Below are 20,881 nucleotides of genomic sequence, written 5' to 3'. Positions count from 1 at the left end.
GGAAAACTTAAAATACATCTGAGCCTATTACTGCGAGAAGGATATATGTATTAAAAGGCATTACTTCATTGAATATTAAAAACGTTCGTGAATGTTATTGTGATACATTCTTAATCAGAAATATAATCTGATTATTACTTGTTTGAGAATGTATTGGTACATGTCTCTTTTTAAAGAAGACTGAAAGACTTTTTTTATATTTACAAGAAGAGTAGCAACCTGCCATTAAACTAATTAACATAAAACTTGTTGCTCTTTAAAAAAATGGTCGTAATAAATAACAGTTATAAACATTTGCAAAAATTGGGCAGTTGTAAAATATTATAACAATAGTGTTTGGAACTTTAAATTTTACATTATTCTGTTATTACATTTTTGAATACGTACATTTTGTGGAATTGGATCATAATATTATTTAAGAAAAACTCCATTTTCACTACTCAATTGCTGAAACTACTCGTGATTTATTTAAACTTAAGGAAACAAAACTATTTTTCTATTGCTCATAAATACTGAAGAAACTAAAATGTTTGGAAAAGTAATAAGGTTTAGAATTAACTATATATGCTATTCTACTAACCTATTTTCCTGTTTTGTACACGAACTGTTTGTGGTTAACGTGCAATATTTTAACTACCTTATTATTACCTAAATAAGTATTTAGGACTATAAATAAGCATTCATTATTCTGTGTTATGAAAAAAGTAATTCATGTACAGCGATAAATAAATATAATACGTAATGCAAACAAGAAAGAAAGGTATTGAAGAAGTAAATATAAATTGGAGATCCGTCTGTAACAGATTGAAAAGAGTCCGTGAGCGTAACAACTAAACTCTGATCTTCGATACAATCTCTTTTCCTGTTATGCACAAGATTGTGATACACATAAATACGAACACAAGTTGATAAACAATATTAACGTTTTTATCTGCTTTCACTCAGTAATTGTGGTATTGGACTTGTAAGTCTGAATTCACAATACCACCTCCGCCCAAAACAGACGTATTATATATACCAACCAAAAATCTTATTGTAATGTTCAATCACTAGTCGCACAGTGCATTCTTGTTTTCTGCTCCTCGTTATACCAAAATTCACTGCACACTTAGAGGCTTGTTAATAAATTGTATTTTTAAAGAGTTATTGACATGTGAATTAAGAACAGTACATTTTTTTATAATACTAATCTTTATTTATATCATTAACATGATTTACATTAAATACATACGATAAAGATAATTTACAATGTGTGATACATATTGAATCTGACAAAAAATATGGCCAATTACGGTTAACAGAATACTATTTTATATTAAATGAGATAAACAAAAGTAACGATTTACACACATCGAGCCTGTTCGAAGGAGTCTCATATCATAATATAACTCATGACCAGCAGCAAAATAAATTAAGTTAAATACAAATGCCAATTTAGTATAGAGTATACACGTGAAATAACATTTTTATAATAGTTTGATTAAGCTCCATAAAATGAATAGCTTATTGTGTTAAAACACAATCCACTTACATAAAAAACAGAAACAAAAAGAAAACGTGGTTCAGAATCTTATAAAACAAATCATGAGTACAAGGAATACACTAAAATATTTTCCAATGGAATACATACATACATCAAAAAACCAAATACAATAATTACCAATATTGATACAGAAGGTAAATATGGTTTTTAAAAAGTAATAATATATGCACACAATATAACGGGACATAAATAATTACTGAAATTAATTTTTAAAATTGTGTACGAAACATTACATTTTCAATATTCTCGACTGTAAACACCATCTTTTTAAAGCTTTACCAAACGAATGAATTGTTGTGTAACTAGCTTTTAAATAAGGTGGGATACGTTAAGCCATCGTGGTTGTTTTAGTAAAATAGGTGTTCTCAGGTTTCTGAACAAAAAACATCACAATAGTTTCTCAGTTTGGTATCTACAACGTATGAATTACTTATTACGTAAAATGTTAAAAGAACTCTGTATAATACATTTTATTCACCTATATATTAGAAGAGGTAAAACATAGAAGGCACAAATTGGATAACAATTTTCGTTTTTTTTTTCCGTGCTATGACTCGAAATAAACTATTTTTGACCTATGATTACAGGATTAAGATTTGTTATATACTGTATATCCAACCCAGCAAGCAATTAAATAGTCTATAGGCAGTTGTCTGTTGTGCACTAATGATAGAAAGAGCATCCACATTAGTTCATTGTTGCCCATTTTCCTTAAATAATAAAAAAGTCTAAGAATACGTAACTTTTAGTTAGTTTAGTTCAGACACATGTATTTTCCAGGTTAGACCTTAATCAAGCATTATACCTAAATACTTTATCGAATTTACAGTTTGAATTTTATGGTACTTCTCGATGCAAAGCCCTGTTATTTTTCAATACAATTACAAAATGTATAAGTAATTGCAGTTCGTAATCTTAATTTTGGCCCTATAGTTCAAATTTATAATTTTTGTTCTTGAACTCAACATCATGTCATAAAAAAAAAACACAACTTGAATATCTCCAATTAAGAATTAACCTGCAAATGCTAAGTCATCTACTTCCTTACCAATATATAAAACCAACCGTATCATCATCAAAACTAGTTACGCGCCCGTAACATTTTTCCATTACAAAGATCATTAGTATTTACTATATTTTCCAAATTCTCCTAAAACACCATTAATTCACTGAATTCTCCCTATACATTATGTCAATGAAATAAGTGCTAGAACAGTTAAGAACAACACCCCTAATACCATATTTGTATAGTTTATCCAATAGAATTTATAATTAACTACGCGTACTGTATGCCAAATGCTTTGGTGATATCTATCTAGGAAAAGTCTACTTACAGAGCATACGTTATTTATACCAGATGATACCTTTTCCATAACTGAAGAAAAGCTCTCTCTGTATTAAAACCTCTCAGAAACCAAATTGGTTGTTACTAAAAAAATGAAATGCTGTTTAAAAAACTCGCTTTTTTTGTACAGATTCCTTTAAATAACTTTTTCAAATATTTTAGAGTATTGTAAAATATTACTTTAATAAATTATCGGTATAGCACTAATTAAACTTATATTGAGGTAAAAAATAGTTGTAAATATAACCACTAAAAGTTTAAAACAGTATGTATATATATATATATATAATATATATTTATATATATATATACACACACATGTAAGTAATTTCATGTACAGCGATAAATAAATATAATACGTAATTCAAACAAGAAAGAAAGGTATTGAAGAAGTAAATATAAATTCGAGATCCGTCTGTAACAGATTGAAAAGAATCCGTGAGCGTAACAACTAAACTCTGATCTTCGATACAATCTCTTTTCCTGTTATGCACAAGATTGTGATACACATAAATACGAACACAAGTTTGATAAACAATATTAACGTTTTTATCTGCTTTTACTCAGTAATTGTGGTATTGTACTTGTAAGTCTGAATTCACAATACCACCTCCGCCCAAAACAAAACAAACGTATTATATATACCAACCAAAACTCTTATTGTAATGTCCAATCACTAGTCGCACAGTGCATTCTTGTTTTCTGCTCCTCGTTATACCAAAATTCACCAATATATATATATATATAAATATATATATATATATATATAGTTATAATATATATAATATAATATAAATAAATATATATATATATACATATATTGTTATATTCACCTATATATATATATATATATATATATATATATATATATATATATATATATATATATATATATATATATATATACAGTATGGTAAAAAAAGTCCCGGAACGGTTTAATATATTTTTTACCCAATATAGATAAAGTAATGAGACTTAGTATATCAATAATAGCCATAAAATGTCTAGTTTTTTAAGGTAATAAAACTTTTTTATCCCTTATGGGGGACGGCCCACGAGGAGTCAAACAAAATTCTTAAATAGCAGCATAGGTCGACTTTTATATCAAATTAAAGATCTTAGTTAGTAGAACACATTGCCGCAAACCGGACCTCAAAAGGTTTCACTCTAACTGAAATGGCGGCGTTTTAAAGTTATTCGTCATTTAATCTGTGATGCGATGAATTAGTTCTTCTGTGTTGGCAACATTCATTGCAACAATGGGATTTCTGGGATAGTGTATTGGTCTTGAAAACTCATTAGTGTTTACATCCTTTCTATTCAGTGAAAGTTGTTTTTTTGAAAGTTCCTGTTGAAAGTCCAACTGCAGGGTCATTAACTGTGTATCTTATCATTCTGAGGGTAGAATGCGTTTAGACAGGAAACTTAATTTTCCTCATGAGCTGTTTACAAAGTCGATCTTAAGTTATGATTTGTAAAGTGTAGATTGGGTTTAATTTTAATTGTTAACAGTGACTAGTTGTGAATCTTGTGATAGGGATGTCTCTGACTTAGACTGAGAGAATAAACCTGCTTATGATGAGGGGGTATGGTGACCGTGTACGATCATATGACGAAGTTTTGCATTTATTTAATGACACATTTCCGGACCGGCCACCAATATCAAAGTCTACCGTCTGTAGAACAGTCCAACGATTTCTAGATACCGGCAATGTTAAAGACCGTCCAAGAAGTGGTAGACCTTTATCTGCTACTGACGAAAATACATCCATAGAAGTATTACAAAGTTTCATCGAAGAAGCCACACACATCAACAAGAACTGCAGCAACTAATCACGGAAATAAGCATGTTTCAGTGTTAAACGTTTTAAAACAAAACCACTATTACCCGTATAAGGTCAGATTGGTCCAGGAGCTTTCGGAAGACGATTTCGACAGAAGAGTGGAATTTTGTGAGACAATGATGAATAGATATGTACAAGATCGAAATTTCTTAGCAAAAGTTGTATTTTCAGACGAAGCTACCTTTACACTTCATGGCGATGTAAGTAGGCATAACTGTCGTTATTGGAGCGACGAAAATCCTCACTGGATGAGGGAAAGCCATACCCAGAAACCTGAAAAAAGTTAACGTGCGGGCTGGGATTGTTGGCAATCATATTGTTGGACCTTTCATAATCAATGGAAATTTGAATGGGGTGACATATGAATTGATGTTGAGAGAAAACCATTATACCGGCTTTACGTGCTGTGTTGGGTCGAAGTTATAACACAGTATGGTTTTCAACAGGATGGTGCACCACCTCATTATGCATTTACAAGTCTACGAGCGCTGCTTGACAGATAGTTTCGCAAATCGTTGGATAAGACGTAGAGGAGTAATTGAGTGGCCACCTAGATCACCTGATCTAAATCCTCTTGATTTCTTTTTATGGGGTTATTTAAAACAAAGGGGTTTTTTTTAACTAAGCCTGCCAACACAGAAGAACTAATTCACCGCATAACAGAGGAAACATCAATCAAATACCTCCTGAGATGATTCAAAAAGTTATTGAAGGCTTTCTACCACAGATTGGGCTATTGCCAAGAGAAACTTGGACAACATTTTGAACACTTTCTATAACTGTAAGTACTAAATTTTCATGTAGATGTAGATTTTACGTTGATGTCACGATCAAGAAAATATGTCAAAAATGTATTGTTACATGCATAATGTATTTTATTACAAAGTGGTCTACCACTCAACCTTTAAGTTCAACCAAAAATTTAGTTTAGACAATTATACACATCATAACTTAGCGCCTTCAAATAGTGTTTCACTGTTTAGAAATATACGTATCTATCTCGTAATTGCAGGTTATAATGTGCAGGCGCTTTGAAAACTTTTCTTCATTTTATTCGTTTATATTCACGACATAAGCGAATAATTCAGATAATAACTATCCTATCTTCTAAGTTAGACTAAATTACGGATACATGTGAAATTTGATTGAAAATTGGTTTCAGTCGTTTTGGAGTTTATTGGCAACATACATCGTGACTCAAGATTTTTATATATATAAGATATTTATATTCTATATATGTATGTATTCTGTTAACCGTAATTGTCCATATTTTTTGTCAGATTCAATACGTATCACACATTTTTAATTATCTTTATCCTATGTATTTAATGTAAATCATGTTAATGATATAAATAAAGTTTTAGTATTATAAAAAAATGTACTGTTTCTTAATTCACATGTCAATCACTCTTTAAAAATACAACTTATTAACAAGCCTCTAAGTGTGCAGTGAATTTTGGTATAACGAGTAGCAGAAAACAAGAATGCACTGTGCGACTAGTGATTGGACATTACAATAAGATTTTTGGTTGGTATATATAATACGTCTGTTTTGGGCGGAGGTGGTATTGTGAATTCAGACTATATACATATGAGCTAAAAAGAAGAAAAAAACACTATGCAAAACTTCTTGCCTACTGCGTAATATATGATCTATTAAATCTTATTTTAACGTATTTTAAGTATTTTAACGTGCTATAAGTACAAAAGACGTGGTAATGCTTCACTGGTGCTAGTGTATTACGAGCTGTGCAAAAGTTTACAATGACACTTGGTCAAGCTCTATGATGAAACATGAGCACTACTACAATTTTCTATTGTTTGCAACGTAATGTAGAGTTTTGATAATTTATAGTGCAATAAACTAGTTTGTAAGCAATATCTATGTAATAGATAATTCTCGGAAACCTCGTTTTGTTTTTAAGCTAATAATTTTTTCTTCATTATTCAAAGCAATTAGATTGCTTATTTTGTTCTATTTTAATTAAATCTTCCAATTAAAATAAATTATAACACAGAAATTTCTATCAACTACAGTAGTGTATATGTGTATATTCAATAGGCTTAATACTATTTATGTCCTTACGATTATTTTTGTAATATTTTTAAGCCAAGTGTCCATATTTTATAATCACCTAAAATGTCATAAAAGTAACAAACTTTGAACGTATTAAATTTTTAAAATATCACAAAATGTTTATCTAAATGAATCCGCGCAATACTGTGCAGGAATGAATACTTAATTTAGATTTTAATCACACTATTTAAATCCTCATCTCTATGGTACTTTTCAGGAATATAAATGGTGCCTACATTTATGAATCACCATAAACATAACTACATAATGATTATTTTACAAAATGTATAGCTTATTAGCAAACCTTTTTTACTATTGCGATACAATTTACAAAAGTAAATGGCTGGAGAAAAGTAATAAAAAGATTAAAATTGTTCTATGGGAGTACTTATTTGTATCCTCAGTATAGGTATTTGCCTATTTTTAATATACTCACATTTCATAAAGTAATTTCATTAAATGTTTTAAGTTATGACAACCATCTGGCCCATATCAGTCACAGTATTATGCTTTAAACACGGTTCGCAAAAGTTACTATAACCCGTGTTGTTTTTAAGAGTTCCATGTGTAAAGTTAAGTAATTATGGATGATGTACAGCTGATGTAACGTTACTGGTTAACGTTCCTCATAGTTTTAAACCGGGATGTGAATCAATTGCTTACTGAAGTACTGAGCCTCATGGGGCACAGTTTTATTTGCAGATAATATAAGGTGGTATACTCTGAGACACAGTTAGTCAAAGTAATTACATGACAGTTTTGATCATGAAATTTCTTATTGTATCTAAAAATAATAATAAAAAGGAAAACATAAGAATATGGCTTCATAATGGTTATATGATCATGATTTAAAGTAATGAGATACATTTCAGGTTGTAATATAAAGGTTTCAGTAGATGCAAAAGATGCCACTGGAAACTACAAAAGCTAAACTTTTAAATAATTAATTATGACCTGCATTTATGAGGACGGTAACTGTGAGACTAGTGCTTGGCAGTGTTTACTTTTATATTCAAATGTTTCAAGACCAGAGAGGATGAACTAGTTACACAATTTTGTTAAAATGTATTATATCGTATATGTTTTAACAATATATAAAATTAGCAATTTGTTGTAATACCTGTAGTTTTACTTCCACTCTAATCAATTTTGCAAGTTGTGGTGATTCAGTTTTTTTACTGTAAAATATCTCCCCAGGTCTCTTACTAAAGCTGTTATGTATCTAAAATTATAATTAAGCCAATAAATGGATATACGTAGGGTGTCTCTGTTACATTAACGTTGTTTAAAAATGGTAGGTGTTTATTTGCAATCTAATTTTTATTCCTTTCAAATATCTAAACAGGTAAATTTGTCTTACTCGTATTCTTCTGTATCGTATTCACGGTGGTTGGTAATCTTACATGAATAATACTTTGTTTTTTAAATATTATTGTATAACATAATTTTAAAATTCTCCCTTGTAAATTTGGGTTTTTCAGATTTAAAATTAATCTGTGTTGTAGAGAAAGAGCAGAATTGTTTTCCGATGTACAAATACGAGTTGTTTTTTATTCCATAATTATCCTGGCAAATCTTTACTTATAAGGATGAGTTCAGAGATTAAACTTTACTAGAAATAATCATTAAAGTTTTATGTAATCAAATGTATTAATGCTAATTAAAAAATTCTCTAACAACATAAACTAAACAGCAATATGTTTTACCTAGTAAACGAATAAAATGGATAGCATCAATACAAAATATAATTTTCCTGAACCTTTAAACCATCCCAAAATTGATTATTGCAATAAGCAGGAATATTTGCTAAGCCAAAGGAAAATATTGCAGCTGTGAAATATTTGTTCGATGAAACGTAATACCGAACGAAAATGTTTGACTTCTTTAACGAATTAAAAGAACAACGATTTATTGATTTTATTAGTTAACCTCCTTTTATTAGTTATAGTTTGCCTCAAAACACGCTTTAAAATTATTGTATTTGATTTGGTTCAATCTATGTGAAAGTTTTCGAGAGAGATAAAACCAAAATATTAAACGTATATGTTGAAACAAGATATTCAAGTAAAATGTACTTGAAGATATAACTCGGTAGAATACAGCACACGAAGTTAATTACAGTTATTAATCATTTAAAACTTAGGATAATGAATATTTCAGGATTTCATAAATCGTTACGAAGATAGTATAATACTTTAACATTTATTAATTATTGCAATTTAAAACTTAAGTTGTTTTATTCTACACAGAATTGAAGCAACAATCTTCGTAATATGCATTGTTATATTAAACATCTAACATGTCTTTCTTTACGAGCTCCGAGTATTTGTCATTCCTTTTTGAATATGCAACGCGAAAACAATTTTCAATATTAAATATTCTCATAACATCCTGTTTTCTTCGCATTTACAAACATTACAAATGTTGAGTACAGCTTTTCACCTTCCGCTCAGTGTTACGCTGGAAATCTGGCGCTGTCTCAGACTCCTTGACAATTTCCATGACGGAGAAACTGAAAACGAACTCGGAGTATCGATATCAGAGGCACATGCATAATTGAGTGCAGTGGGACGTTCCAGACACAGTACCGTATCACGGTGAAGCAACAAATTTTGCATCTAGATTAAATGTTTGTACTTTTATCTATATCTGTGTTGAGACGATTCAAAGAGTTTGTCTTGTCGCCGACTTCTTTGGGTCTCTTCAGACAAATCAAAAGACAAAAGTCCCTGAGATTTCAGATTTGACGCTGCACTAAATGAAATGTGAAATGGAGTTTAACGTAACATTAGTATTGAGTCAACCTTTCTAACCATAGCTACATTATTTCTTCAGAAAGAGTACATTTACATTTAAAATTATCTTATTCTCATTGTAATCTACGTGCAGTACCGTAGTTGTGTTTTCATTGTAACTGCAATGAGGAAAATATAAAATACGAGCTGAATAGTCTAATAAAAAGAAACCATTTTCGCATTGTAATATATCTGTTTTAAGCTTCTTTTTGGGTAGTAGTGTTAAGGTTGTGGTCCTGATCAAGAAAAGATGTAGCCTACTGTACACACAGAGGCCTATAAATCCTTCTTCGGTGAATAAACATATACTTTTAAAATAATATTCTTCCGATCTCAGGTATATTCGGAGCTTTATTAAAATATACTAAAACTGGTCTTAAATGTCTATTTCGATCACAATGGGAATTCTTCCGGTCATTATAATTTACTTCCTGTTTAAGGTATATCCTGTACCACCGATAATTTGTCGAGGGTGCATATGCATATAAATATTATGTTCCTAAAGGTGCATTTCCATTAACACAAGTTGCTGAAAACATGTTGCGCAACTTGTGGTACATAAAATTTGACCGGCTAAATTCCCTGAAACACCTGCAACATTTTGTAAGCGTAGAGTTCAACAGTACAGCGTTGAGAATTAAAGATACAGTTTAGTGTTTTCTAAGTTCTAAACTACTAATTTCGCGAGTGAATATGAGTAATGCTTCTACCTCAGCTTTCGTGGTCATGGCAGGCGCTTACTTTCAACTTATATAAAGAAAGCGTAAACGTCCAAGATGGTGGAGTCGACGATTTTTAGCAAATAGAGAAACGGAAGGAGCATATAACTCTTTGATGAGAGACTTAGGTATGCAAAGCGGTTTTTATAATTTTTTGAGAATGAAAGCTTCTGATTTTGAAAATATTTTACCTTCTAAATATTAGATCTAAAATACCAACTTTCCAAGGCTTGTGGTGATTAATTAATGTATTAATGTACTTTTTCCAGAAACTACTATGATACAGTGCTGAACAATCTATCACATGCTGTAAGCCTTAAAAGACACAGTTTCAGAACTGTTCTTAAACACAGGCCGATAAGTGCCGTATTTTAATTTTAAAAATGACATAGCTGACGTTGAGATATATTTCATATAGCATAGGTTTTATAACAACCATCCTACAGTACTTTTGCCTAAAGTGCACAAAAAATAGCAAACCTTAGTTTTAAGTGCAACATAAAAATACATACCGTGGTAACATTAATATGGGGTGTGATACTGGACTCTCAAAATAATATTGTTCAGTTATTAATAAATCTTCTAATATAGTTATTTATATTCCGATTTGTACAAACTTATTAACGAGTCTAATTAAAATGTTATAAAAGATACTACCTTGTCTTAATATACTTACCAGGTTCAGTGAGCTCGAGTGTGCAATTATTTCTGTAGTTGATTATAAAAAAACTTAGTAAACTAAAATACTGCCATTTAGGCACGTAAATATCGTTAATGCCAGCTCCGCTTTTCTTACTTTTCTCAATTTTTGTTTTTTCTCTCTCATATACTGAGATCTTATACAAGGAAGCTTCTTCTCGACGACTTCAGAAGTTTTCTCCAGAAGGTTTCTCCATAACGTCTGCAATTCTCTTAAGTGCATCAGTTCTGGTGTTGGAATGTTTGTGACTTGAATTTAATATTTTCCAAAGAACTGTCTCTTGCTCATACAATTCAATTAACTTTGCCACTTTGCACTTTGGCCACTCCATCGCAATAAAAATTATAATTAATTATTCTATTTATACTTACAATATAATAGATTCTACCGTAACTAAAAAAAATTTAAAGGTCTACGACTTGAACAAGGAGCACGTGTCGGCTAACGTTGAGGTTGCGTTGACAGCGAGTAAACAGCACTGCGCATGCGCAAGTCCCGGCACATTGTTGCAGCCTGTTTCCAATAGTTCGTGATACAAGTTGCGCAACATGTTTTGTTTTCACGGTGGCCTGAAACAATTTTGTCCCCGGCACATGTTGCAGACTGTTTCCATTTAAACAAGTTTCGGAGGCACATGTTGCGCAACGTGTTGCGATACAAATTTGTTTTAAGGGAAACGAGGCTTTAGACTTTGGAATGCTGAAAAAATATAGTAAATTAGCTGAAAACTCATTTCACTCAGTTTTGTTTTTCTGTTGAGAGTATAAGGGACGTATATGTAGGACATTGGGGATTCGGAAAAAAATAAATGGAACCTATTATAAATTGTGCCACCTGTAGTCCTTTGCAGTGTTAATATGGTGCCGCATATTTCAGTTTCCAAGAAGAGAAATTAAAAGGCGTTATAGGTTAACTGAAAAAAAACAATTTTAGGCAAGAAAAAATGCATTATATGAAACTAATTACATATTACCATACAATGTTATAGCAGTTGTTCGAAATGTCCACCTTGATTTTTATATACTTTATACAACGACTGAGAATAGAATCAAAAATGTTTAGCGATAAAGGTTTATCGTTATTAACAAGTTCAAATGCATTTCTAATTAGGTTTCTGAGTTCGTCAAGATTTTGCCGTTATGTTGCATACACAGTCTCCTTTATAATACCCCACAGTGGAAATTCATATGGGATCAGGTCTGGCGAGCGCGCAGGCCAATCGATTGTACCACGGCCATCAATCCATTAATTAAAAGTGTTATTTAATAAAATCTCGAACTTAGATTCCGAAATGTGTTGGGGCACCAACTTGTTGCTAGATTATCCAATGAATATTTAAAACAGGATTGTTTCTGAGCTCGGGAACTACTAATTCTTGCACAAGCCGTAAGTAAATTTTAGAGTTAACATATCCTTGAAGAAAATAAGGAACAATCAGTGCAGTACTCGAAATACCTCCCCATACCATAACACCAGGCACATTGAGTTCAGCTTGGTTTACGCTATGAGGATTTACATCCGACCAGTACACTCAGTTATGCCGATTAAGGCGTCCATTTAGTTTGAAACTTACCTCATAACATCACAAAATTTTTTGCAAAACCTTTGGATCAGCCTTTGAGTGGATAATTATTGTCTCACAGAATTCCAATAACTTTTAGAATCATCCTCATTAAGTACTTGGAGCAAAGATGGCCAAAGGGGGAGAAGGAAAGAGAGAGAGAGAGAGAGAGAGAGAGAGAGGGAGGGAGGGGAGGGAGAGAGAGAGAGAGAGAGAGAAAGAGAGAGAGAGAGAGAGAGAGAGAGAGAGAGAGAGAGAGAGAGAGAGAGAGAGAGAGAGAGAGAGAGAGAGAGAGAGAGAGAGAGAGAGAGAGAGAGAGAGAGAGAGGAGAGAGAGAGAGAGAGAGGAGAGAGAGAGAGAGAGAGAGAGAGAGAGAGAGAGAGAGAGAGAGAGAGAGAGAGAGAGAGAGAGAAGAGAGAGAGAGGAGAGAGAGAGAGAGAGAGAGAGAGAGAGAGAGAGAGAGCCACATTCCATCATGTTAACAGGGCTCCGGTGCTTACTTTCCCATCTTAATAACTAATCAATTCCATCCTACCAAATTGGGAAAACATGTTTATGCTATCCAACCCAGTTTGTCCACTGAATAATATATTTGTCTTTTCTTGCCTAAATTGGGACTGTTCCAACATTATTCCTTTTAATATTTTTAAAACGAGTTATCTTATTCAAGAACAACAAGAATTAAATTTTCAACTGAATTTACCAACATCGAAAGGACGGAGAATTATTCTATTCGAATAATAAGTTACTAGAATAAGAATTATATTATTCAAATAATAGATCAGATTTACTGTGCGAAGACATGCTCCACATTGTGTTTCTCAGCGGATAGCCAGCAGTACAAGGTTTGAATAAACAGCAGCTCCATAATACGTTGTGCTCAGGTCCAAGTTCCATAATTAAAGTAATTAAGCAAAATCAGATTTTTTGCGAAGTAACGTTTGCTTCAACTAAATAAATCAAAAGCAATTGATGTATTTATATATATATATATATATATATATATATATATATATATATATATATATATATATATATATATATATATATTGATATATTTTATTAACAACAATACACATCTTTAGGAACAATAACAAAGAAAAGAAATAAAAAAATCTTTATAGAGTAGGTTTACTAGCTAGTATTTTGTTCTTATTTTTATTTTACTTCGTGACTGTGTTAAGTATTTTTCTCAAATTTGTAATAACATGAAAGGCAAATTTATCATAAATTATGCGATATAAGTAAAATACGTTATTTTTATTAAAATAGTAATCCAAATTAATAAAAAAAACAAATATTATACTCACAAATTTTAATTTGATTTCATATGGTGTTAAGTAAGTTAGTAAGTATAGTTTTCTACATTGAGTATTTTGGATACGGATAAACTCTGAGTCAAACACTGAGATCCTAAGTTCCTGATGCTTGAGTTCGTGGTGTAGCAAAACAACAATGCCGAAGCAGTCTATAGTTTTTGCCAATCAGACCCCTTTCGCTGCTTAGCCATAAACTAGTTGCCATAAATATTACAACCATGATATGGAGTTTTTATTTACATTGCGTGTATAATAATTTGATTTAGTCCACAATGCTTTAGATTTACTTAAATATTACGATCATAATTTAACCTTTTAATTTCCATTACGTTTATAATATTTTTATTTAGTCTGTATAAAATGTAATTTGAAAAAAATTAAATCTTAATGGTTAAAAACTTTCTACAGAAGTTGTTTGTCTTTTAAAAATAATAACGTTTATAGAGAAGAACTTATATTGGTTGAATGAATCATTTGTTGTCATGAAGAACAGAATTAAAAACAGAATACTTTCAATAACAAGAATTCTTATTTCCTGACTAGTTTTAATTTCTAATGAATGAAATAAAACAGATAGTTTTCATTTAGCTTATTCGCTATTGAGCACTATGACAACAAATAAAGTTGTAAGTAATTACTCGAAACAAGAATCGGTTAGTTGCGAGGGAAAGTTTCAGGGAATTCAAAATTATTATATGCTACAATTTGGTTCTGGAAATTATATATGTACCAAGATGTTAGTGATATTGCAATTTCTTTTATTAGTTAAAGGAATGAACCACGCTATGAGTACGCTGAGACTGAATGCAAAATTGCATGTCTACACCTCATTCCATTCTCGAGATGTCCAAATGACAGACAGAAGAGAAACTGTACCATCCTACTGAGTTTAGGCTTTAATCACGATCAGCCAAATCCCATAGATGGGGGTGCACCACTATATAACACTAACGTTATTATAACACATGTAACATGCAAATAGAATATTTCTCAAGATATCCATCCACATATAATTCACATTTCTATTCACTATGGTGCAGTGTTAAAATATTAAAAGTATATACACCAAGACAACATATTATGATGTTGTAGGTGGTGTGATAGTTAGGCTACATGAGTTACTATAACAGGCAGACATAGATATAGGCTTTGCTAACGCTCAGTCAATCATTTAATAAAAAATATTCCTTATCTGATTAAAAACTAAAATTGATCTAATTGTTTGTATGTTGTTTTAAAGGGTTCAAATTAAACAATTGATATACTTTATTGGTATTTGTAACTGCTTCATGAATAAGAGTCTCAAAGCTCTTTAAGAACTTATTTCAGAAACTTAAACTTTAGTTTCTTATTGCTAATGACTTACTAAAAATAACGATTATATACTAATGTTAACTTAATATTTACTATTAATAGTTACGTGGGAAAAATAGTAATACTTTATTCAAACGTATGTTTAACATATTAGTTAAACATCCTGTTAAGTACTTCGTTTCTGTCACCTTCGAACCGTCCCCCTAGTATCACAACTACAACGCAGCAAATTTCAGCTTTTAACGCCAGCTTTAAAGGCTCGACCAGGAATCACCGCCTAGCGGAAGGCTAATAAACAACGGTACACAGGGTGGATAAACACCCTTTATAATTATATTGCAGCTCATTTGATTGCTCTTTTCTTTCAAGATAAACGTATTTAGGACATTTTTGAGCCACTAACCGTAATAAAATACATACAACGTATAAATACACTTTGATTAAAAAATTCACTAGTCGAATAAAATTTTATATATAAGATATGACAAGAGTTGTTCTGTAAAGCAGTTGTTATACTGAGAAACGCTTGCAATAAAGGCATTTTTATTTATTTATATATCAATGAATTTACTACCACAGTATATTAGTATAGTTCTAGAAAATTCGAGTGGTGGTAAAAAGTATCCTTTGGGATTAATTATGTACGGATATTATGCGGGCCTTTTAAACGTTTGAAGAGAAACTCGTTAGCTCTTGACAATGTCATCTGTGACGTCACATTTGAGGGTCGGTTTTTAATACTTTGTAAAAAGGTGCTACTTGCTGGATTTATAATAGAGTATAGTAAAGCTAGGACTAATAATGATCAGACTTATACAATGTAATTATTTAACACGAAAACATTCTGTTTTGGATTTTGCTATGAAAATATATTTTAAAACCTTCAAAGATATGCTACGTACAAGAAAACTCAAGAGACATTGTTTTAACTATTGTGAACATTAGCACATAATTCAACCTTACATGAATGAGGTTGTAGCTAAGCAATATAAACTAAAATTTATGAAATAAATTAAAATAGCCTGAAGAAGAGATCAGACTGCAGAACGTGGTGTTACTGATTTTTGTTTCATTAAACGATGGCAACTGTCTGGAAAAATACTGTTTTCTTCATAATCCTTCCATCGTCAAACATAAATTGCAAACAAAGAAACTAAAATACATATAACATGATTTGTATTTATTTTAAAAAATAAGAAAATTAATAAATAGTTGATTTGCATCTCAAACGGATTTTGTCAATAGACGTATGTAAATAAACAATGTTTATGCTTCAACTTATTCCCGATATATCCTCCTGAATTTACAAACTTTGCTGACGCTCAACCGTGTCTCTCGTATTGATAACTCCCTTGTACTTTATTATGGACCGTGTTAATAACTTGATTCGTTATACCAATGTTACGGAGCCATTTATTAAAATAGTATAATCAACGGGAGGTAATCCAATTCCCTAAAGTGTTTACTAACAATGGATATGTATTGTCACCATATAGACGATGTATGCTATATGTGTAGCTGATTTTAAAGAACGCAACAAATTTTAATTAATAGATACAGAAAGTTAACAAAAAGTGTGAGAATTGTTTTACACATCACATGACTTAAGTACTTCTTGATGGATTTCGGATTACAAGAGATCAAATTGTGTCGCAGATTAGAGTTAATTATTTACTTTTCCTGATTCTTTTCAAGCTCTTACGTACATTCTTAAATCATAATTAATTCTTCCCCCTATACTTGTTATTGGCAGGAAGAGGTTTTACTCATAAAAGTGGAACCCTATTGTAATTAGCATTACAATAGATGTTTAATAGCTAAATAAATGTATTGGTATCTTACTGGTAGTTTATAATTAGCATATGGTTATGTAATTTCAGAATATTAACTGAATATCTAATTAGCTTGCCGCAACCGTTTGTCCAAAACAATGTCACATATTGTATGATACATTACAAGCTTCACTGAAGTTGCATTGAAAGTTTCAATTTTAAAGCTCGACAAGCTATTAGGTTTTAAAAATCTGAGTCCCTGGCCTACTTTGCCACTGCAAGCAGTTATGATGTAATATAATCCGTATTATATTTTTTAAACGTTATTAGGCATTAATACGATCAGGTTCATATAATTTCATTGTCCATGGCTAGACGATGAGAGAGTGAGGATCTAACTTTGATATCAAGATTGAGGTGTATTTTTTGGTTAAAATTAATTATATTTCCCATGCCACAACTGAGTGCCTAGTTCCCCTCGTCAATAAAATATGTACGTAAGTCTCAAAAAACGACTTTGGTTGAAAAATCGCTTATTTCCAGCTCTGTGATCTACTTTCGGTAAAATATATTTCCAGAGCCATAGTTTAGTTTGCGTCGTTATCCCGACGAAGGAAATACATTTACGTACTCGGACTGAGAAGCCTACTTTGGTCATAAACTGTCTACCTCTGAATTTTTAAATCAATTTATAGTATAATGTACTCACAGTGCCTTATTTGAGTTTACTTTATTTACTCGATCAACAAAATAGTTACATATATATATATATATATATATATATATATATATATATATATATATATATATATATATGGGTTTGTGTCCATCTAAGACAGCTATTCTTGTCAAAAACAGAATTTGAAACAGATTTACAAAAACTGAACAGTTTATCATACTAGCCTAAAAGACAGATTTGGTTACTTCATTATTCATACGCAATCAAATTCCATTGAAACTAACATTTCCAAAGCTAATTTAAGACAATGCCGGTCGCAACGTTAACTCACCTCCGAAAATATTAAAAAATAACTTGTTACACGGGGTAACTGGTAGTGATGGCTTACGTAAGAAACCAGGATGTTTATTAAATATAGAACTCGATAGAATATACACTACAAGACCCTACCTTAGTAATTGTAATCAGTTCTGAAAAAGAGGATAATAATATTTATCACTAACTTGTAAAGAGGTCAGACGATATTTTATGGAACAAAAATTATGAGAAGAGGTTCACTCAATGACATCAATCGAAGTGAGAAATATTCAACAGGAAACCCTAAAGTAAGGAAAATTTAATGATCGTGAAACCTGATTCGAAGGAAATCCTTTTTATGATGATAATTTAGACCAAGAAAGTTTCCATTGTTGACTTGACCTGGAAATTGGAGTCATGTCGGCTATGAATCCAAAAACAATGTGGAGATGAAAAAGCTCGAAACGAACTCTTTACATCGCGTTTTGACATTAAATACACCTAAACTACACAGTACTTTAGTGTAATTTAGGGTAAAGAGGTATTCTCATTGTCTCTTTAGGTACACATTTGAGTGCACTACGATGTTTATGACACGATCACTAAGTACGGTGGAGCAACCGAGTTTTTAAATGGTCTGAGATTTTGTAAACTACTCTAAGTGGATTATTAAATATATCTCGTATTACAGGTAAAACTTTTTCATATACTGTTTTATGGTGGCATTAATTATGTATGGCAATAAGACGTATGAGGAAATAAGTTTTTCTTGTTGGCATTAGTTTCCAAGAATTACCTTTTGCATTTTATGATGAATACATTTTGGAGCATAAGCTCTATTTTAAACAATTTAGGGTTAAAATATGTTTTGCAGAAATGCCAGAAATATATTTGAATATGAATGTTCCGTTGTGGTTTCTATTACAGTCCCTTTCACTTTTAATAATTTTTACTTGAATATAAAATAGTTTATCGTTAGAATACAAGTATCGATGGCAAAATAAATAAAATTAAAAGGTCTACGTGCATATTACAAAATATTTTATAAGAAAGAATAAAATTAACAAGTTAACGTATTATGACCATATTAAGATAATATAATAGTTAACTTGTGATTTTTGGAAATATGTTTCATCCGTTTATTAAATTGTATAGTCTAGTTTCTGTATATCCTGATTTTATATTGAAAAATGAAGAAGAATAAAACGTGGCTGCCATTAAATTTTTATTTTGGATGTTGATTATTCTGTGTGTTATGCATTACGTTTAAAATGTAATAACAATTTTAATGAAATATAAGGATTTTATTCATACTAAGAAGCAATACAGCTCCTTTTTTTAAGAAGACTTCTTTTTGTGTGGGTTGTCAATGGAACAGCGGAGCTTCTTCCAGTAAGTCCATTTAAATCTCGTTACAATTTAATTAATTTAATTATATTTCACCAGCAGTTATGTTGTTGAGGACTAACATCAGACTGCTCAAAGCACACACAGCTGAGGTGGAATGTATGTGTAGATTTAATTAAACGTGGAAACAATGGACCAAGCCTACCTTTGGATTACAGCTTAACGGATTGTACCTCTAGTCGTACCTATACTCTCTGCGTTTTAGCGGGGTTGTTTCGAGATACATGTAATCGTTTAATTATGTAGATATAATTGTACATGTGCCACATGATAATAATTCTAATATTTAAATTTTACGTCATTTACGTCTTATTGGATTGATTTTTATATGAACTATTAATAATTATCTCCTTTAATGAATTATGTATTTTTCATAGCAATCTGCTCATTACAATTATTCAGAGTTTTTGAGAGAGTTTTGAATTTTTTTCCGAACAAAAGCTTCTCATTGCAAAAATACCATAAAATACATGCACATGAATATTGGATTATGCAATATATCGTGAGCTTGTGAGCACGATAACTGGTGTAATGTTTAAGATTTTTACACTAAACCTGATACAAAGTCAATACTTGTACATAACTTGGATGAGTTCATTAGTCAGTCAACCAACGAAAATTGTAAAGATAGTTGCCATTCGCATTCAAGTGAAGCGTTTACTAGACCCAAAATATCCCAAACCTCAAACGCGGGAATAGAATCCGTGACTCTTAGTCTAACTACCACGTCCTAGACTAGCGCCTATAAGTGATTTAGACTTGTTTGTCTTGTACGTACAGATAGCGTTTACGATTTTACTGCACTCTGATTATCAACAATTAGGCATAGTAAAGTGAAATACTGCCAGTACTTTACTGTCATAAGGACATTTTAAGTGATATACGAAAGTGTCGTTAGACATCAATTATTGAGAGTTTTAATTTTTCCATATTTTTAATTTATAATAATAAGAATCACAAAATCTTCTGCTTCACTCAGGACTGTAATATATCTCCAATACTGTAAAAAGAAGTGGCGTAATGGTCGTTTTTGAATGAAATCAATATGAAGCAACCGACACAGTTGAGGACTGCATTCATTAAATCTGTCAATAATATTGCTCTGATGGTCAATAAAAAACTCAGACTGATTGAGATACTGATAATACTGTATGGATCCTTATTGAGAATAGTTTTATTTCTAAAATCTTACAGATTTCTAGTTTTACAATATTATGATTTTTTTACTGGTATCAGTAAAATCAATTACTGTAGATGTAGATGCAAATCTTATCTAACTTGTCTAGGAACTATACTTCCCTGTATTATAACACCCGTCACCGTACAGCATTGCTGTTTATCTAGTATCCAGTTGTGGTAATTAAAACACGCAAAGATTAATTAATTTGAGCAAATTAATATATTTATGGTCATTTTTAATACCATGCAATGGATCAACACAGTTTTGAAATAATGTTTAATGGTAATGACAAAAATATGCTGTCATTATATTACTAATATTTAAATCCT

The sequence above is a fragment of the Homalodisca vitripennis genome, chromosome 2 (genome assembly GCF_021130785.1).
Source record: "Homalodisca vitripennis isolate AUS2020 chromosome 2, UT_GWSS_2.1, whole genome shotgun sequence".
NCBI classification, from domain to species: Eukaryota; Metazoa; Arthropoda; class Insecta; order Hemiptera; family Cicadellidae; genus Homalodisca; species Homalodisca vitripennis.
Note: the sequence above shows the minus strand (reverse complement) of the source record.